The following is a 22,033-nucleotide window of genomic DNA, read 5'->3' as shown; positions in this document are numbered from 1 at the left end:
AAGGGACGAGTAGTAGTCTTCCTCGCCCCGCTCCGACAAAAAGGTGGGATCGACCTTGCGCTGCGTGGAAAAGCGGCGTTCCGAAGCCTGTCTGGCGAGAGGAATTACCGGGACGTGTACCTGCCCGGTGGAGACGTCAAGTTGACGTGGGGCCATGCATCGACCCCGCGTCTGGCATCGTTCGCGGCACCGTCCAAACAGACGCGTGCGGGTCGCACGTTGGGGCCTAACGCGCCTTGCAAGCGGCGTGGGGTTTGGCTTGCTCTACCGTATCCGCTTCGCGTGGCCACGAGGGCTGCAGCCACGGTGCCTGGTACGATACCTGCCCGGTGGAAACACGTCCACCCGGGGTTCGTTCAACCGCCCGAGTGCGGCGACGGCGACCATCATCTTGGTCAGGAGGGGCCCAGAGACATTGTGCGGGACCGAGACCAAAAGGGTGTCGTGAGTACTCACCGGGATACACATGTATAAGATGGCCATCTTAATCATAGGGAATTGATTGTGAATTGGGAATTGGTGATGATTGTGTATTGTTGATTGCTCGGGGAAAATCTCCGTGGTTGTGTCATTGAAAGTGTATGGTATCATTACCATTGGAAATATATCCTTGAACATCAGTTGTCTCCTGGGTGAAATTCATATGGATTGCGTGGCGAAAGCGCATATATAATACAGCTTGCTGGCGGAGTTCCTCTCACGGTCCGGGGGTCACCGAGACCAGGTATTCACCGAGGGGACCACGTAACAGAATTGGGGGCTCGTCCAAATTACGATTTGCGGTTTCGCAATTGGGTCTACGTCCGGGATTTAAAATTGTATAAAATAATAAAATAATAATTTTTTATTAATTAAAATTTATTAATTAATTATTAATTGGTAAAATTTTTTGAGAAATTGGGGTAAAGTCTTGGGTGAAGGTTAACAGGTGTTAACGATAGGCACCATGGCGTTTGTGGCACAGAACTTTGGGGTAACCCCGAGTGAGGCGCAGTTCCGAGCGTTGCTAAAGTCGGACCTCTTGAAATTGGCCAAACATTTTAACTTGGAGGTCCGAACTAATTTGAGGAAGGCAGAGTTGCAGGCCACGGTGATACAATCTATGGTGGGATTAGGAACATGGGACGAGTTAGCCTGGGAGTGGCTACCCGAAGAACCAGAAGATGTTGAGCTCCGGAAACTGGAGTTGCAATTACGGAGCCAGGAACGGATTAAAGAAGAAGAAAGGAAAGCAGAAAAGGAAAGAGCAGAAGAAGAAAGGAAAGCAGAAGAGAGGAGAGAAGAGAAGCAAGCAGAGGAAAGGAGAGTGGAACGAGAACTCCAGGAAAGGTTAAAAGAAGAAGAAAGGAAAGCAGAAAAGGAAAGAGCAGAAGAAGAAAGGAAAGCAGAAGCGAGGAGAGAAGAGAAACAAGCAGAGGAAAGGAGAGTGGAACGAGAACTCCAGGAAAGGTTAGCAGAAGAAGAAAGGAAAGCAGAAAAGGAAAGAGCAGAAGAAGAAAGGAAAGCAGAAGAGAGGAGAGAAGCGAAACAAGCAGAAGAAAGGATGAAAACAAGGGAACTCGAAGCAGAGGAGAGAAAAGCGGAAAGGGAATTAAAGGAACGTGACATGGAGCTTCAGCAAGAAATTAAATTCAAGGAGCTGGAGTTAATGAGAGAACGGGGAGAGGCACCACCCTTGCTGACGGGGTCGACACCTTACCAGAAAACCTGGGATGTGGGCAGACATGTGAGGCTGGTTCCACCGTTCAGTGAAAAAGAAGTCGCGAAATTTTTTCCACACTTTGAGAAAGTGGCTCGACAATTAAACTGGCCGGAGGAGGCCTGGACCATACTCGTGCAAAGTGTGCTGGTGGGGAAAGCTCAGGAAATTTATTCGGCGCTACCAATGGACCAATGTGCAGATTATGAGGTACTGAAGACGCACATCCTCAAAGCGTATGAGTTGGTTCCGGAAGCTTACAGGCAAAAATTCAGGAATGCCAGGAAGAGGGAGAGTGAGACCCATGTGGAGTTTGCCAGAGTGAAAGAAAATATGTTTGATCGGTGGTGTGAGTCAAAAGGAGTCGGGAAAGACTTCGAGACATTGCGGGACTTGATCCTGGTGGAGGAATTCCAGCAGTGTGTCCACGAGGACATCAAAGTGTACCTGCAGGAAAAGAAAGTACCAAAGTTGTGGGACGCAGCCACCATGGCAGATGATTATGCCTTAACCCACCGAATAGGGGTCCACGAACCTAACTCCTCGCCTAGATCTCCGCAGGGGAGGTGGGGAACAGCAGGTGCGGAGAACGACCATACATGGCGGTGGCCTCGAGATGATTATGGGGACAACTATGATACCCCACCTGTTCGAAATCAGAGGGATGCGGGCCCAAGACAAACTTATAGTTCGGGGGGCCCGAGGCAGACCACGAGTTTTTCCTCCGGGCCTACTTGCGCTTTTTGCAAGAAACCTGGACACTTGATGTCCAGTTGTTACCGCATGAAAAGCGAAGACCCAGAGCGGAGTCCGACTACTACGACTCCAAACGCAATGGCCATTGTGAGAAATCGCCATCAAAAGGGTTACCAACCATTTATTTCAGAGGGGTTTGTGTCACGGGATGGAGCCTCGACTAACCGGAAACCGGTTAGGATATTGAGGGACACAGGGGCACATCAATCTTTAATGCTTGAAGGCATTTTGCCATGGTCCGAGGAGACGGCAACGGGGGATAGTGTTCGTTTACAGGGGATCGGGGGCGGTGTTAGTGCTCCCCTTCATGTCATCCATTTGGAGTCCGATTTGGTGTCAGGACCGGTCACCGTCGGTTTACAAGCCACGCTTCCTGTAGAGGGTGTATCTGTGGTTATCGGGAATGATTTGGCCGGGGGTCAAGTTTATGGTAACCTGAGGGTTGGTAAAGAGCCCAGCAGGGAAAATAACGCCACACCAGCTCGGGATGGCGACAAAAGTGCCAAGTTATTTGTAGGGGGACTGAACTTCAAAACAGAGGAAGAAGTTCTGACCTCTGTCTTCAACAGATATGGGCCGCTGGTGGAAGTGCGGTTGGTAAGAGACTGGGAAACGCAACAGTCAAGAGGGTTCGGCTTTGTCACGTTTGCCAGCACAAAAGACGCCAGAGAGGCAGAGAAGAATTGGAATGGCAAGGATTTGGAGGGTCGGACCATAACAGTAGGGAAGGCATTTCGTAGGCGTCGAGAGGTCTACAGGAGAGAACAACGGGGCGGTAGTTTTGGTGGTGGCCGCAATCAATATTATTATGTAGGCTCCCGGAGTTACGGCCGCTCCCGAAGGAAGGATTGGCAAAGTAGTGGCCGAGAAGGAGACCGCTATTCATGGGACTACAGGGACAAGTGGTCCCACCCTAATTATTAGGGAAGTTCTGAGAAGTTGAAGCACTGAATGCGGCGGAGCCGCCGAGCCAAGATTCCTACACGGATTAACCGTGAACGCCGTTCCTAAAGGCGTCCATGTAGTGAACTTTCATGCACGGACTAACCGTGAACTCCACGTTCCTCAAGGCGCCCATGTAGAGAACTTTCCTGCACGGACTAACCGTGAACTCCACGTTCCTAAAGGCATCCATGTAGTGAATACTCGGCTTGGCCTCCCAGAAAAAGTGCTATCGGGTGGCTTAACTTTGGATCTTTGATCAACCCCTTAACCTTCATTCACAAGAAACTGGCGGTCAAAGTCAGAGGGTCATGAGATGGAGTTTGATTTGGCAGGGACAATGTCGTTGCTGGTGCTTAGTCCAGAGTGAGTAATCTGGAGGGGTTGTGGTGAAATTTTGGTTGCTTTATTTTTAAGTGATAACTGTGCCCAGGGGCAACTGATAATGTGGGGGGGTTGAGTTATCTGGTTTGTTTCTCCAAATTGGCCGGCAAAGAAAGTTTTCGCTGGGTTCAAACTTTCTTTCTTGAAGGGGGGGAGTGTTACATATTTATGTGAATGTATGTGGATTACCATTCAGGTCTTTGCTTATCCGTGTGTAGTATATTAAGGGTTGTTGTGATTGGAGGGTCAGGAGCTCTTCTGAACAAGTGGCCGGAAACGGAAGTGACCGGAAACGGAAGAGAAAAAGACACGAGGAAAAAGGACGAGTAGTAGTCTTCCTCGCCCCGCTCCGACAAAAAGGTGGGATCGACCTTGCGCTGCGTGGAAAAGCGGCGTTCCGAAGCCTGTCTGGCGAGAGGAATTACCGGGACGTGTACCTGCCCGGTGGAGACGTCAAGTTGACGTGGGGCCATGCATCGACCCCGCGTCTGGCATCGTTCGCGGCACCGTCCAAACAGACGCGTGCGGGTCGCACGTTGGGGCCTAACGCGCCTTGCAAGCGGCGTGGGGTTTGGCTTGCTCTACCGTATCCGCTTCGCGTGGCCACGAGGGCTGCAGCCACGGTGCCTGGTACGATACCTGCCCGGTGGAAACACGTCCACCCGGGGTTCGTTCAACCGCCCGAGTGCGGCGACGGCGACCATCATCTTGGTCAGGAGGGGCCCAGAGACATTGTGCGGGACCGAGACCAAAAGGGTGTCGTGAGTACTCACCGGGACACACATGTATAAGATGGCCATCTTAATCATAGGGAATTGATTGTGAATTGGGAATTGGTGATGATTGTGTATTGTTGATTGCTCGGGGAAAATCTCCGTGGTTGTGTCATTGAAAGTGTATGGTATCATTACCATTGGAAATATATCCTTGAACATCAGTTGTCTCCTGGGTGAAATTCATATGGATTGCGTGGCGAAAGCGCATATATAATACAGCTTGCTGGCGGAGTTCCTCTCACGGTCCGGGGGTCACCGAGACCAGGTATTCACCGAGGGGACCACGTAACACCAATGCTTTGCTCTCTTTACCCATCCTATCCAATCTGTAGCCATCCCAACTTCTCGTGGACTCTGTGTATTTGCACCTGAGAAGGTGGAGAATTTTCTGGCAGCCATTGTCTCTGATTCTGCATCTGGACCAGACAGCATCAGCTCATGTGTCCTAAAAACCTCCGTTCTTGGACATCCTCTTTCTGCCTTTTCATCTTATCATTTTCCTGAAGGCCATCTTCCATCTGCATGGAAGTCAGCTAACATCACTGCATGACGTAACTTGAATGGCACTTGGTAGAGCCCATATCTCTGCCAGGCTGAACAGTTTATGTTTTGTATCCCACTGCTGAGCCAGATCTGGAACAGGACCTGAACCAAAATCGAATCACTTGTTCTTGTCACCTAACCAACTCATCCACCTAGATATGTCATATGTCATCTGCAACATTTTGAAATATCAAACTAAATATCGTGTTTGGCACTCAATGGGGTGAAGAATCACTTATAATTTTTAAAAAACGTATCGTATCTGGATCCGTATTCCAATCTCCACTGAAATCGAACCAATTCGTCCTTGTCCAACAACCAAATTGTCCACCAAGTTTCATTCGAATCCGTCCAAAACCCTTTTGTGATATCGTGCGATATATAATTTTGGCCCGGGCCAACCCCTGATCTGCGAGGAAAAATGGCCTCGAAAGGTGGTATATAATTTTGGCCCGATCTCTCATTGCTGAAGAAATCATTTAAAAAATTCAGATCCAGATCTTCACCAAAATCTGACCATTTAATCCTTGTCACATACGCAACCTCTCCACCAAATTTCGTCTGAATCCATCCACAACTTTTTGAGATATCCTGTTCACAGACAGACAAACAGACAGACAAGCAAATGAATAATCACTCATAGAGCGACACTTGGCAAAAGAGAGCAAACTAGAATGGCACTCGGTAGAGCATCCTTTTGACCTCAAAAATAATTGGTGGTTGAATTCTGTGACTTGATATGCAAATCGTCTTCAAATTTTAAGTTAATCTGATGAAAATTGACAATTTTAGAAATTTGGGCAATGTTGACCTTTTGGCCTATGTTGACCTAAAAAAAATAGTTGTTGGTTGGTTTCAGTAAGCTGATATGCAAATGCTATTCAAATTTAGAGTCAATCGGATGAAAATTGAGGATTTTAGAAATTTGAAAAAAGTGGTTGACCTTTGGACTATGTTGACCTTTTGGCCTATTGACATCAAAAATATATAGGATTTTGTCGGACCACGAACTCTTACCATTTGGTGAAGCTCGTGAAGATCGGTTTAAAATTGTGACCTGTTGGCAAGTATAGGTGAGCGGAGAGACACACACACAAACCGGAGTGATCAACATGTCAAAAAAATAAAATTCTTGCCAAGTAAAAAGCAGACAGGGGTGAAAACCTAACCTCCACCCACCTTTTGTGGAGGAGTTAAAAATGGTGCAAAAACATCCCCTGAACTGCAGAACTATAAGCTGGCTTCCAATCCTCAGTAAGTCATGGAATCCATAATCGTAGGTGATATGAAATCCTCGCTTTTCCCAAATAGCCTCATCTCAGATCACCAATTCAGATTCAGACCAGGTCACTCCACCTTGAAATTTCTTATTTTACTCTCCTAAAATGGATGGAGGCCTTCAATGTCAGACGCTAGATCAGGCCGTCTCTCAAGACATATCTCGAGTTTTTGATACAGTCTAGCATCCCGCCTCGCTCTCCAAACTCTCTACCGATGGCATCCAAGGGCAACTCCACATGTGGCTTACTGACTTCCTCTACTCACATAGCCAACATGTGGCTCTCAACAGAACCTCCTCTTCCTCCGAGTGGTGGAGTACTCCAAAGCAGTGTTCTGGGCCCAGTCCTATTCATAATCTTCATCATTGATCTCTGACTCTGGAAAATCTCCTTTGTCTATTTGTTGATGACTCCACCCTCTGCTGTGATATCCCTCATCCTTCAGATATGTCGGCAGCAGCCTCTTCCCCCTCTGCAGACCTTGATGGAAGCACATGCTGCTCAAACACTTGGAATATTTCTTTCAATCCTCACGAATGTCACTTTCTCACTCTCCCTGTCTCTTTCCGAAAGGACTGTAGGGCAAACTCTCCTATCTTCTTTCTTAGTAATTCACTTGAGGAAATTCAGTCACTCAAATTCTTGGGTCTCATTATCAGTTATGATCTTTCTTGAGCAAACCACATTTCAAAGATGTCCTCCAAAGCCAGCCTGGGCCTCCACCGTCGTGTAAAGTTCTTCCTTGGCACACCTGAATTCTTATCGACTTTAAATAATGTCTGATCCGCAGCTTGATGGGGGTAATCCTCTCCCCTCTGGGTTGGCACACCTGCCTCACACCTTTCTCAGCTTGACGCCATGGACATCAAGGCTTTCACGATCATTGGAATCTCTCGCAAAGAAGCCGAGTCTATGGGCCTACCCTATTCCCATCACAGACAGGTCAATGGTCTCTTTATCTTCTGCTGCCCCTTTTCTGGTCTTGCACCCACTGCTCTTTCCCACTTCGTTCCCTCGGTTTCTCCAGGGCTCACATGGTCCACCATCAACCGCATTCTTGTGAAACTACCTAAATCCAGGATGACTGCTCACTTCCACTCATCCATTCCGGTTTTTTTTCTCGCCTATGGATTCAACTTCTACCTTTTTTCAATCTCATCCTAAACCTCCAGGTCTTCAATGGAGTTGTTCACCAACTTACCTCAAGCCCACTTCCTTCCAAGTTTCCAGTTTTTCCTTACTAAGAGTTTTCTTCTCTATCCATTTTGTCCACCCTGTGCATCTTCCTCCATCTCTTCTACTCCCCGCATCCATTATTTGTTCAAGTCTTCCTCAATTTTTTCCTTCATCCCAGCTCTTGGTGTTTCCTCTCCACCTCCCTCATTCTACTGTTCCTTTTTTTCTGTTGTGTCCTGATTCGTTCAGTGTTCTCAGTCTTCCACGGGCTTTGCCTTTGTATACAAAAAGGAAGAAATACAATGGAAGTCACCTATCCACGAGATCTAAACATGTTATCTCAGGAGCGGGTGGTGGATTGTGTTGCGCCAATGGTGGAGGGGAAGAAATTTGTGAAGCCATAGGCAAATAAGTGAAAAAGATTGCCCCATCAAATTGCACCTATCCGATTGCACCTGTCAGCCACCGACCCGAAGGTGGCATGCAATTATCCAGCCGATTCTTGAGCCTATGGCTGAAACGGAGACGAAGGAGCCGAATCTAATATTATCAGCTGCTTGAAGCAGGCCTATTCTATCTCGGTGTGCTGTCACAAAGAGTGCAAGATGGTGTCTCCATTGGCACAGGTGAAAATAGCTTGTCACCGAGACCAAACCAATGTAATGAGACTATATTGCATGACAACTGGAATTGCACGACAACTGGAATTGCACACCAGGTAACTAGAGTTTAGAATTGAGCAAATGTTCCTTTGTCTTACAAGGTGAGTAACATTGAAATAATTACAATCACAAGACATGTGATAAGTTGATGCTCACAACACATCACTCATGGTACACTCTCTCTCTCTCCTCCTCCTCTCCTTCTTTCCCCTATCCCCCCCTCTCTCTCTCTCTCTCTCTCACCCTCGCCCCCCTGCTCTCTCTCCCCCCTCTCCTACTATCCCTCTCTCTCTCTCTCCCCCCTCTCCTCCTATCCCCTATCCCCCTCTCTCTCTCTCACCCTCGTCCTCCTGCTCTCTCTCTCTCCCCCTCTCCTTCTATCCCCCCCTCTCTCTCTCTCTCCCCCCTCTCCTCCTATGCCCTCTCCCCCTCTCTCTTCCCCCCTCGTCCCCCTGCTCTCTCTCTCTCTCTCTCTCCCTCTCCTCCGATTCCTCTCTCTCCTCCCCCCCTCTCCTCCGTTCCCCTATCCCCCTCTCTCTCTCACCCTCGTCCCCCTTCTCTCTCTCTCTCTCTCTCTCCCTCTCCTCCCATCTCTCTCTCCCCCTCTCCTCCCCTCTCTCTCTCTCTCTCTCCCCCCTCTCCTCCTATGCCCTCTCCCCCCCTCTCTCTCCCCCTCGTCCCCCTGCTCTCTCTCTCTCTCTCCCTCTCCTCCGATTCCTCTCTCTCCTCCCCCCCTCTCCTCCGTTCCCCTATCCCCCTCTCTCTCTCACCCTCGTCCCCCTTCTCTCTCTCTCTCTCTCTCCCTCTCCTCCCATCTCTCTCTCTCTCTCTCCCTCTCCCTCTCCTCCCATCTCTCTCTCTCCCTCTCCTCCCATCTCTCTCTCTCCCTCTCCTCCCATCTCTCTCTCCCTCATCCCCCTGCTCTCTCTCTCCCCCTCTCCTCCTATCTCTCTCTCTCTCATTCTCTCTCTCCCCCTCCCCCTCTCCTCCTTTCCCCTATCCCCTCTCTCTCTCCCTCGTCCCCCTGCTCTCTCTCTCTCTCTGTCTCTCTCTCTGTCTCTCTCTCTGTCTCTCTCTCTCTCTCTCTCTCTCTCTCTCTGTCTCTCTGTCTCTCTCTCTCTCTCTCTCTCTCTCTCTCTCTCTCTCCCTCTCTCGCTCGCGCCCCCTGCTGGCCGTTTCGTGTGTTGGGCGTGGCAAGATGGCGCGTGCTCGTGCTTGTGTGTTGTAGCTCCTGGCTCGTGTTGTTTTTCATCCTCTCCCCACCAACCTTTTTACCTTTCCCCTTCCTTTGGTTTTTTCCTTTTGTACTCTTGTCGTGTATGTTGACCTTTTTCCTCCCTTCCTGCTTCGTTACCACCTGTCCCTCGTTTTTTTCTCCTCCTTCGAGACAGAGAGAGGGAGAGCCAGCACGGTAAGGGTTTGTTTGAACCACGTTTTTTCCTAACGTGGTTTAAACCGTGCTTTCGTTTCTAGTTACTTAATATATAGTATATATATTTTTCTATTCTTTTTTTTTTTTGGGATTATACAAATCTATTTGCTTTCACTTCGTTTCTCCTTTGACGATATGGCTAATAGGAGTAGCCAAAGGCCTGCCGATCGTGTTACCGATGAGGGTTTATCGCGTAAGCACGGGCTGTGCCTTGTCCCACCGGAGGGAGTTGAAATGGATGACATTTTGCTTGCGATTGGGGATTTGATCGACGTGAGTAACATTCGTGCCGCGTCTCGTATGAATCACAAAATTGTGGTTTTTGTTTCGCAAATAAGTCTGGCCGATATTGTTGTGCAGAACGGTTTGACCTTGGGAAACGATCTGTTTGTTCCTGTGTCGTCGATGGACACGCCGGCAGTTAAAGTCATTCTGAGCAATGTTCCGCCTTTCCTAGGTAACGAGGAAATCCTACACAAGCTTGGTGAGTTTGGCACTGTCGTCTCTCGAATCATTAGGGTTCCTCTACGTATGAGAAACGGCAGGTTGAAGCACGTACAATCGTTTAGACGTTTTTGTTTTGTTGTTCTAAAAGACGCAGCGAAGCAGTTGAACACCTCCCACACCTTTAAAGTAGGCGAGCATGAATATAGAATCTTCATGGCGACCGAGACCTTGATCTGCTACGGATGTGGAGCACACGGACACACTAAGCAGTATTGCCCAGACGCCAAGAAGACGTACGCTACAGCAGCTGGGTCGGCCCCCCCTGTAACTGATGCAGTGCCCCCCGTTCATGAGCCTGGTGGAGTACAGACGCCCACACCAGAAGACCAGGGTGTGGAAAGTGGTGGCGGTGTTGCTGAGGTTAGTGCAGCAGGGGTGCACCCAGTCGATGAGGACAAGAGGCTGCAACCTCAAGAGAATATGGTCTTTGAGGAGGTATTGATGAAAGGCACCGAGGCTAAGAGGAACCTAAAACGTACCTTTTTGAGCGCCGAGGTGGAAGACAAAGGTAGCAAAGTGATACTCGTACAAACAAACAGTATCTCAGACTATCCTGATGATTCTCAGCAAGCTGGGCAGGGTGGTGACGAAACAGAGGAGAGTAGGACTTCACCCCTTGCTCTTGTTGAAGAAAATCAATGCAGCAGTATTGGTTGTGATGATGGCACCATTGTCCCTTGTGACAACGAGCAGTCCCAGGGCCTGAGTGACAACGGTTGTTGCTCACATCCGGTTGAAACGACCAAGGATGATGGTCCAAGCAGACCTATAATAGGCAGCAGTGGTGGCACAGATGTGCCCCTTGTGATGCAACAAGAAGACTGCAGTGGTGATGACACAGAAGGTGTGCCTGCTCCTGACACACAACAAAGGAGTTTCAACGTTGATGTGGTTAGGGAGCTGGATGAGGAAGCTCAAAGCCTTGTGTCTGTGAATGATCATCAGGGAGAAGAACAGATGGAAGCAACAAAGGAAAACGTCATCAGTTTCCTAAACGAGACGTTTAGGCAACGCTACGTTGTGATCAAAGACCATTTTCCCGATGTGAAAACTTTCATCAGGGCTGCAAGACCCCTCCTGCAAAGAAATGACCCAATGGAAATCTCGGAGGCCCAATTTCAGCGTCTTCGGAAAGCGGTCACAAAGGCGAATAAGGAATTGCAGGCGGAGGGTGAGTTACCTTTGTAAATGGCTTTGCGAAAGATATGTATCGCATCCCTGAATATCAATGGGGGTTGTACCCCCTTACGAAAAATTCAGACAATTCAGGCGATGGAGAGGGTGAAAGCCGACATCATCCTGATACAGGAGACTCATGCTACGAACACCCTGGTTGCTGAATGGGGAAAACTTTATCGAGGGCAGTGGTGGCTGAGTGGGTTTACCACACCCAAAGCTGGTGTTGCCATCGCCTTGAGTGATAGAATCCCTGCTCGGAAGATTGTCTTTAAGGAAATTTATAAGGGACATCTGATAGCGGTGGATTTCTATTGCAACACGCAAAGGATCATCATTGTGAACGTATATGCACCGAGTGAGCCCATGGAAAGAAGAGTGTTCTTTTTCACTCTGCATGACTTTGTAAAAGGACTGGATACAACCGCTTTCATCTGTGTTGCTGGTGATTTCAATTGCACTATCAATCCTTCCGTAGACAGGACCGGTCATGAACCCCATCCAGCTTCTATGAGGATTTTGGAGAACATCATCAAAAATCAGCATTTGAAAGATGTTTGGAGGTTGCAACACCCAACTTCACGGTGCTATACGTGGTGCAGATGCCATGATGGGAGGATATCAATGGCAAGGCTAGACAGATTCTACGTGAATAAGCCAATGCTAAATGTGATGGCCACAACCCAGATACTCCCAACTGGTTTCACAGACCATTACCTGGTTTCAATGGGTTTTAATTTGCCTCTGACCTCAGGGGGTAGTGCGTATTGGTCACTTAATACCCACCTGCTGAATGATATGAGATTCAAAGAGGCTTTTCGAGCCGTGTGGGAAAGAATTCGGTCCTCCAAATTTGAACATGCTAACCTTCGACTGTGGTGGGACCTCGCAAAGGGTCAGGTCAAATCGTTCTGTCAACAATATAGTCTTTATGCCACTAAATTGCAAAATCTCTCGATTGATTCATTAAAGGCTGAAATTGCAGCCCTGGAGGAAAACATTAATACGGCTGGGAAAGACACTACAGGTGACCGGCTGCTATGGACTAAAAAGGCAATGTTGACTGAACTGGTACGGCAGCGAGCAATGGGCACCCTGGTACGCATGAGAATGAGTTATTTAACGTTGGATATGCCAAATAAGGCCTTGTTTGGTTTGGAGAACTCTGTTAAAAAATCACAACAGATTCATGGGCTACGTGCTGCTAATGGGCCAATAGTGACCTCCCAACAGGAGATTAAGTCTGTTTTGAAGGTTTTTTATACAAACTTGTACTCCCCCCAGAGCATAAGTAATGAGACCTTGCAGGAGCTGACTACCGGGCTTCCAAGACTTGAGGAAGACCAGCAACGCACATTGAACATGTCAGTTTCGGCTGCTGAACTTGAAACTGCTATGCGGAGCTTGAAGGATGGTAAAGCCTCTGGGATTGATGGTTTGCCCGGAGAGTTCTATAAGACTTTTTGGAAACTTGTGGGACCTGACCTGCTTGAGGTATTTGATGAATGCCTTCATGTTGGAGAGCTTCCCCTGTCCTGCAGAAGAGCAGTCATTTGCCTGTTGCCAAAGGCTGGGGACACTCAACTAGTCGAGAACTGGCGGCCTGTCTCATTGCTGTGTGCGGATTACAAGCTTTTGTCGAAGGCCTTAGCAAACCGTTTGGGAACTGTGATCAGCTCTATTGTGCACCCTGACCAGACCTACTGTGTACCAGGAAGGTCAATTTATGACAATATTTTTCTGATAAGGGATATTATTTCTTGTAATAAGTACGTGCGTGCCAGTTTTGGGTTGTTGTTTCTTGACCAAACAAAGGCTTTTGATCGTGTTGATCATACATATTTGTTTTCTGTTCTGGAGCGGATGGGTTTTGGCGAAACTTTCATTTCCTATGTCAAGCTGTTATACACTAACACCTTCTGCATGATGAAAGTAAACAACAGTTTATGTCCCCCTTTTCCTTTCCGTCGGGGTATCCGTCAAGGGTGTCCCCTTTCTGGACTTCTGTATATAATTGCCCTTGAACCACTCTTAGCATCCATCAGGCAGCGAATAACTCAGGATGTGGGAGCCGTTTTTGGTTCAAGATTTGTGGTCACAGCTTATGCTGATGATGTATGTGTTCTGATTAAGGGCCCAAGTAGTGTTGCTGCGGTGCAGCGTTGCTTTAAAGACTACTCTGCGGCCTCTTCCGCCGAAGTAAATTGGGGCAAGAGTGTAGCCTTATGGTGCGGTTCAGATAACCTTTCTTTAACACTGCCACCGTCACTCCCACATAATCTAGAGTGGAAAACAGATGGAGTCAAATATCTTGGTGTCTATCTCGGCAACCAGGAAGTAGAAATGAAGAACTGGGAAGGAATGATTGAAACAAATTACACACAGGTTGAAACGATGGGAAGGACTGCTGCGATCTCTTTCTTATAAAGGCCGCTCTCTTGTTATAAATAACTTGATAGCAGCAAGATTATGGCATAAACTAATTGCCTTGCAGCCACCCAAGGAGTTGATACCAGCCATCCAGCGGGTCTTGGTTTAATTTCTTTTGGAATGGATACCACTGGCTTCGGCCGCAAATACTGTACCATCCTCGGAAGGAGGGTGGACATGGAATTGTGGAGGTGTCCACCCGGCTTATGGCTTTTCGCCTACAGTCTGTGCAACGTCTGTTGTATGCTGAAGAGCTGCCCTGGCGCTCATTTGCGTTTTTCCTTGTTGCAACAGCGGGAGGCCTGTGTTATGATAGGCACTTGTTCCTGGTGAACCTTGACCGTGTCAGCTTAGTTTCAATCCCAACTTTTTATCAGGGTTTGCTGAGAGTTTGGAAAGGTTTTGGGTTCATCGTTGCCTTGAGGCTTATAATTGCCGGATGTTTATCCAAGAGCCTATTTTCTATAACGGTTTTTTTCCATGCATTCCTCATAGTCCGACTTTGATTAGGAAATTTACTCAAGGAGGAATTGGCAAAGTTTGTGACCTGAGGGATACATCTGGGACAAAATGGATGTCTGCTGGCAGGGTGGCGGCCATTCTTGGTTTAAGATCCGTGCGTATTGTCAGCCAAATTATACGCATCGTCAAGAGGAAGTTTAAGGAGTTAAATATTGGCTGGGAAGGTATAAACAATGTCGGTTCGGATGTTCAGTGTTGTCTTTCCCTGAAATTAAGGTGCTCCAGCTCTCCAGTCGAATGGTGAACTTGTCTCTCCTTTTCATTGGCAACAAAGGCTGGTATTCACAAGCTCCTTCGAGAAAACCAAGCATCACCCTTCTCCGGAGTAACAAGAGTGGCCTTGTGGTCCGAAAGGTTAGGGCCAGGGTCTCCTGCCACGCCACTGTGGCCTAATATGTACAAATTACCTATTTACGGGTTCCTCGCAGATATCCAGTGGAGACTAGCACATTGGGCTCTCCCTACGAACACCTTTGTTCATCACCTTGACAGCTCAGTGCCAGTAGCATGCCCCTTCTGTGTACAGAAGGAGGATCTCTTTCATGCCTATGTGAAATGCGAAAGACTAATACCTCTTTTCTTGATTCTCACACACCTTTTTGATCAGTTGTCTTTTCCTTTTACTTCACATTCTTTTATTTTTGGTGTATCTTTCAGACCCTCCTGCAAGGACTCTGGTGTCCTCCTAAACTTCTTAGCTGCTGTAGCAAAAATACTCAATATATAAATCGAGGAAAATTAAAATTGATAATGGGCATGGGTTCGATGTTGTACCTATGTTTAAAGGGCTGGTGTCTGCAAGAATAAGGTTAGAGTTTGATTATTGGCGAATGAAAATGTCAAACTCTTTGAATGCAAATGGTGTATCAATGAAGCCTTATGTGTTGTGAATGAATCGAATTTGTGCTTTTCTTTTTAACATTAAGAACTGTTGTTTTTTTCTATTTTTTTCTCTCCTGTAAAAATGTAACTTGACCTGGTGTGTTTTTTTGTGAAATAAATGGTGTTGCAAATTCAATTCTCTCTCCGAATGAAAATGTCAAACTCATTGAGTGCAAATGGTGTAATAATGAAGCATTATGTGTTGTAAATTAATCGGATTTGTACTTTTTTCTTTTTAACATTAAGAACTGTTGTTTTTATTTTTATTTTCTCTCCTGTAAAAATGGAACTTGACCTGGTGTATTTTTTTTGTGAAATAAATGGTGTTGCAAATTCAATTCAAATTCTCTCTCTCTCTCTCGCTGTCTCTCACTCTCTCTCTCTCGCTCTCGCTGTCTCTCACTGTCTCTCTCTGTCTCTCTCTGTCTCTCTCTGTCTCTCTCTCTCTCTCTCTCTCTCTCTATCTCTCTATCTATCTCTCTATCTCTCTCTATCTCTCTCTCTCTCTGTCCTCTCTCTGTCTCTCTCTCTCTCTCTCTCTCTCTCTCTCTGTCTCTCTCTGTCTCTCTCTGTCTCTCTCTCTCTCTCTATCTCTATCTCTATCTCTATCTCTCTGTCTCTCTCTGTCTCTCTCTGTCTCTCTCTCTCTCTCTCTCTCTCTCTCTCTCTCTCTCTCTCTCTCTCTCTCTCTATCTCTATATCTATCTCTATATCTATCTCTCTCTATCTCCCTCTCCTCCCATCTCTCTCTCTCCCTCTCCTCCCATCTCTCTCTCCCTCTCCTCCCATCTCTCTCTCCCTCGTCCCCCTGCTCTCTCTCTCCCCCTCTCCTCCTATCTCTCTCTCTCATTCTCTCTCTCCCCCTCCCCCTCTCCTCCTTTCCCCTATCCCCTCTCTCTCTCCCTCGTCCCCCTGCTCTCTCTCTCTCTGTCTCTCTCTGTCTCTCTCTCTCTCTCTCTCTGTCTCTCTCTCTCTCTCTCTCTCTCTCTCTCTCTCTCTCGCTGTCTCTCACTGTCTCTCTCTGTCTCTCTGTCTCTCTGTCTCTCTGTCTCTCTGTCTCTCTCTCTCTCTCTCTCTCTCTCTCGCTGTCTCTCTATCTCTCTATCTATCTCTCTATCTCTCTCTCTATCTCTCTCTATCTCTCTCTCTATCTCTCTCTGTCTCTCTGTCTCTCTCTGTCTGTCTCTCTCTCTGTCTCTCTCTCTCTCTATCTCTATCTCTATCTCTCTGCCTCTCTCTCTCTCTCTATCTCTATCTCTATCTCTATCTCTATCTCTATCTCTATCTCTATCTCTATCTCTCTCTATCTCTCTCTATCTCTCTGTCTCTCTCTGTCTCTGTCTCTCTCTGTCTCTGTCTCTCTCTCTCTCTCTCTCTCTCTCTCTCTCTCTCTGTCTCTCTCTCTCTCTCTTTCTCTTTCTCTCTCTCTCTCTCTCTCTCTGTCGCTACCTGTCAGCTGTCGGTGCATTGGGTGCGGTGTCATGGCGTCTGCTCGTGTTTTGGCATTGTAGCTCCCGTGCTCGTGGTTTGTATCTTTACCCTCCCCTTACCTCTTCTCACCTTTGTGCCGTCTTTTGTGTATCACTCCTCCACGTTACCATCCCTCCCCCCTTCTTGAGAGTGAGAGAGTGAGGGAGCACACATGGTGAGACCGGTGAAGGTTCTCCCTTTGGGCGGTTCCCTCTTCGGTTTTTTTTCGCTTCGTGTTACAAATCATAATACTTTTTTCCTTTTCTTTTTTCGTAAATATTTTTTATTTTTCGCTAGTTTACTGGAGCTTTTTGGCTTCATTAACCCTTTATTCATTTATCCTTTGTTTAAACGTGGAAACAATGGCGGATAGCTCTCGTTACACATCTTTTGAAGCGCTAACCCGGAAGCATGGGTTAGTTTGTTCACCTCCGTCGGGAATCGACGTCGAAGCCATTATCCTTGCCGTCGGAGAGATAATCGGTTTGGATAATGTAAAAGCGGCTTCTCGCATGAATAAACGCGTGGTAATCTTTGTTTCCACAGTGCCCATGGTTGCTCAAATAGTCGAGCACGGGCTTTTCTTTGCTCCCGACGTGTCGAATCCTCCACTGAGGCAGCTGAGCCTTGTCATGCTCATGGTCAGCAGGGTGATAGTGCTGAAGCCTCAGATTGTGGCGTTGATGAGCCCGTTGCCTCAGCAATGGACTCTCAATGCAATGATTGTGATTCTGATGGGGGTTCTTCCGTTGCCTCACTGAGTGATGGTGAGGCCGACTTCTCATCGGAGCATGTCTCTGGAGACTCTGTCCCCCCTGCTGAAATCATGGATTTCCTACAAAAAACTTACCGTAAAAGGCGCGTGAAAATTTGCGATTTCTTCGTTGACACTCACGCCTTCATTAGTGGGGCTCAGGAAGTTGTACAACAATCTGCGGCCCTTCATATTTCTGATCAATCACTGAAAAGACTGAAGAGGTACCTTGTCACAGCAAGGAAAGAATTAAACCTGTAATGGCTGTGTTGCTGCCTATGTTTCTATGAACATAGCAAGTTTGAGCATTAATGGTGGGCGCAGTAAGCTGCGTAGGTCCCAAACTGTGCAATTAGCCAGGAGGGAAAAGATTGATATACTCATATTGCAAGAAACTCGTGCCACTGCAGACTGCATGGCTGATTGGCAGCAACAGCTGATTGGCACTTGGTTTTTTAGTAATACAGATTCTGTGAGTGTGGGTATTGCTTTTTTTGTCAGTTCACGTTTGGCTGTCTCCCCCCCCCCCCCCCCCCCATCTTTAAGGAAATCGTACCAGGCTATCTAGCCTCTGTAGAGCTTGAATACAATCAGCAACGATTTATGTTTGTTTAACGTCCGGCTCAAAGCGCTAGCACAGATAGAGGAACTTTTTTTAATCATTCCTTTAATTTCCTGAGACACCTCTCTTCTGATACGTTGTTGTGCTTCGGGGGTGACTTTAACTGTACTTTAAACCCAACTTTAGATAGGAACAGTGCAGAGCCACATCCAGCTTCAAGTAGGCCTCTTTCCAGTATACTTTCGCGGCATGACCTCAACGATGTATGGCGGCAACAACACCCAAACCTGCAGCAACTTAGCTGGTGTCGGGTTTTACTAAATCATCTTTCACTTGCTCGTCTTGATAAATTTTATATTCCTAACTCTGCTGTCAACCTTGTGACATATATGGCTATTGTCCCTTCAGGCCTCTCTGACCATTCTTTGGTAAAACTGTGCTTTTCTTTTCCTCGTTTCAAACGCCGCACCCTGTATTGGTCCTTTAACACCTCACTTCTGAGCGATCCTTTCTTTAAATCATCCTTTGTGGTTTTTTGGGACAAGGTTGTGGATTTCCAACATCGTTTCCTAAATCTCTGTCAGTGGTGGGACTATGCTAAAGCGCAGATCCGTGTTTTCTGTCAGCAATACAAAACCAATTGCTCTCAAAGTAAACAATTATGTATTGATGCCTTGAAACAAGAAATTCTACGATTGCAGGAAGGTGCTGAGGTCCTCAGTGATGAAAGACGGTGTCAACTCCTCTTTGAAAAACAAACTCTGCTTAAGGAATTAATTCAAGAAAATGGTATTGGTGCCTTAGTCAGGCTGAGAGTGAATGGTTTACTGTCCTCAGACACATGTCGTAAAGATTTCTTTAAGTTTGAGAAGACGACCAAGGCGAGCCAGCAAATGCTTAGTCTTCGGGCTAGTGATGGGCATATTCTTAGTGATAATACGGAGATTGTTCATTTTGTTCGGTCTTATTTTGAGAATGTGTTTTCCTTTAAGCCCAATGATGTGCCTGCAATGCAGAATATTACGACCAATTTACCGCAGATAGATGAGCATCAACGGCATGTCTTGGATGAGAACATTACTCTCGGTGAACTTAAAACTGCGCTCGATGGCCTTGCTGATCATAAGGCTCCTGGTTTTGATGGGTTACCAGCTGAATTTTATAAAACCTTTTGGGACATGCTTGGTCCTGCTTTGCACTCAGTGTTTTTATACAGTCTACGTGAGGGATTGTTACCCCTTAGTTGTCGGCGTGCAGTTGTTTGCCTTATCCCTAAGAAAAACGACCTGCAATTGATACAGAACTGGCGTCCAATCTCTCTTCTCTGCACAGATTACAAGATTTTTGCCAAAGCGCTAGCTAACCGTGTAAAGACTGTTTTAAGCACAGTTATACATCAGGATCAATCGTACTGTGTTATGTACAGATCTATGCACGATAACATTTTTTTGGTACGAGACCTGTGGGATGTGTGTGCATTTCAACAACAACATACCGGTCTCTTTTTTATTGACCAAGAAAAGGCTTTTGACTCTGTTAATCATGAGTATTTGTTTCACATTTTAAAGCAATTTGGTTTTGGGGCATCTTTTATTTCTTATGTATCCTTATTGTATAATCACATTTTTAGCTTGATCAAAATCAATGATGGTCTCTGTTCACCTTTGCGGATTGGGAGGGGAATTCGGCAATGTTGTCCCTTATCTGGAATCTTGTACTCTCTTTGCATTGAGCTCCTTTTGATTCGTTTACGATCTTCTCTTATGGGCTTTTCAGTGACTCCATCAGAAAAGCCCGTTATCATTTCGGCCTATGCCGATGATGTATGTGTTGATGTTCGCAGCAGTAATGAGATTACTCTGCTATTTGAGTGCCTACGGGTCTACTCTCAAGCATGTACAACACAAATTAATTGGTCGAAATGCAAAGCAGTTTGGGTCGGTGGTACGCCACCTTCTGCCCTTCCAATTCTCCCTATGAATTTGACATGGGGAAAATAAGGTGTGAAATACCTCGGTGTTTATCTTGGAACCCCTGTGTTGCGGATTCGGGGTTCGGCACTCCCGTTACCAAGGGGGGGTTAATCCCCCTTGACTTTTAAGCTGGCCGTCCCCCGATCCTGGAAACGATAACGCTCCTCTGCGGTCGAGATTGGCCAGGGTGATTGGTCAATGGAGGTCCCAAATACCTGAGTGCCAATCTCTCCGCAAAGCAGGGAGATAATTCCTGCTCGGACCGCGGACAAGATGGAATTTGCCGAGCGGTTAGCAATCCGAAGCCCGAGCCATTAACAAAAGGACTAATCCGATCCTGAGCGATTGGCCAAATCGTGCCGCAGGTACCCAATGGACAGAAAAGACTAAGATGATCGAATGAAAGAAGAAACCAAAAGGTAAGGAAGAACACAGGAATTTATTACAACAATAATTAAAGAGGAAACGAAATGGTAAGAATGTACAAGGGAAGAAGAAGAAGCAGAACACAGTGCAGTCTTAAACAGGCTTAATTATCACGCCCCAGGACGACACAAACAGACTTACACGTAAGGGGTAATGATGGCAGGGTAGGAAGGTCCAAGCAGATGGACAGCGTGGGCCCCGGCTCCGATCCACGCTCCACCCCGATCCACGCTCCGGTTCCGATCCACGCTCCAGTTCCGTGGCGAAACCCGGCAGGCAGCGCTGCTCGTATATCGTTGGAATGGGAGCGGACCTTATTTGTCGGGGTTCATATAGCGGGGAGGGTATTTGGCTCTCTCTTTCTCAATGTTCATGACGTGCCGATGTTCAACAGAAGTCCCCGGGGAAGTTTCACGCGCGGCTCCAGCAAGAAGTCCGTAGTGAGTGCAATCCAACAAGTAGTCCCCCAAGTGGCTCTGCGCTCGCGGTTATATAACGCTGGTCCAGATTAAGCCACACTTCATAGGGCTATGCCCACTAGCGAGCTCACCTCAGCCCTGGTTGGTTGGCGAGGGCTCGCTGGCTCCACCTTTGATGACGAGTTGACAGAGGGGCCACGTCTCCTCCCGGCGCTCCGCCCTTCTTCTCCAGCTTGACCGCGTGCGTAATGGCGTTTTGAGCCAGGCAGCAAACGCTGCTGGGCGAGCAGAGGCGCGTACCACAATTTGGAGAGAGTCAAGCCGCAAAATGAATGGGATTGAAGGACCTATCTTATTTAATTAATGCAACGCAGATTCAAACTATTGGAAACAGAGCCTTACCTAAAACACACACTAATGAAATAACTAGAGTTCCTATGGTGCCCTACGTGTTGTATATGGACTAATTAGGGTGCGACCTTTAACCTTTAGAAGATGGGAATATTTACAGGGAATTATTTACCATGGATTATTATTTACAAGTGCCGGTTCTAAAAACCGTAACACTGGGGAATTCGGCAAGGTTGTCCCTTATCTGGAATCTTGTACTCTCTTTGCATTGAGCCCCTTTTGATTCGTTTACGATCTTCTCTTATGGGCTTTTCAGTAACTCCATCAGAAAAGCCCGTTATCATTTCGGCCTATGCTGATGATGTATGTGTTGCTGTTCGCAGCAGTAATGACATTGCTCTGCTATTTGAGTGCTTACGAGTCTACTCTCAAGCATGTACAACGCAAATTAATCTATCTATAATTCCAGTAATCTCTGTGTGTATGTGTGTGTGTATGTGTGTGTGTATGTGTGTGTGTATGTGTGTGTGTCGTTTGTCTGTGACCGCTGTTTCTCGACAACCACGGGTCCGATATACTTGAAACTTGCCAGGTATATTGCTGGGGACCCGAGGATGTGCCTTTTCAAGGTTTCATATTAATCGGACAAGTAGTTACCGAGCTATGGCGATTTATTTACCAAACTCCGCAAGCCGTTCGCTTTGGCTTTGCGAATGGACCAAACCATTTCATGTAAATAGAGGGGGGGGATTGTCACCGTACTCGCAAGCCGTTCGCTTTGGCTTTGCGAATGGACCAAACCATTTCATGTAAATAGAGGGGGGGGGGGGGGGGATTGTCACCGTACTCGCAAGCCGTTCGCTTTGGCTTTGCGAATGGACCAAACCATTTCATGTAAATAGAGGGGGGGG

This window comes from Myxine glutinosa, chromosome 3 (genome assembly GCF_964187855.1).
Source record: "Myxine glutinosa chromosome 3, kmMyxGlut1.1, whole genome shotgun sequence".
In the NCBI taxonomy this organism is placed as follows: domain Eukaryota; kingdom Metazoa; phylum Chordata; class Myxini; order Myxiniformes; family Myxinidae; genus Myxine; species Myxine glutinosa.
The sequence above is the reverse complement of the archived record's forward strand: the minus strand, read 5'-3'. Positions refer to the sequence as shown.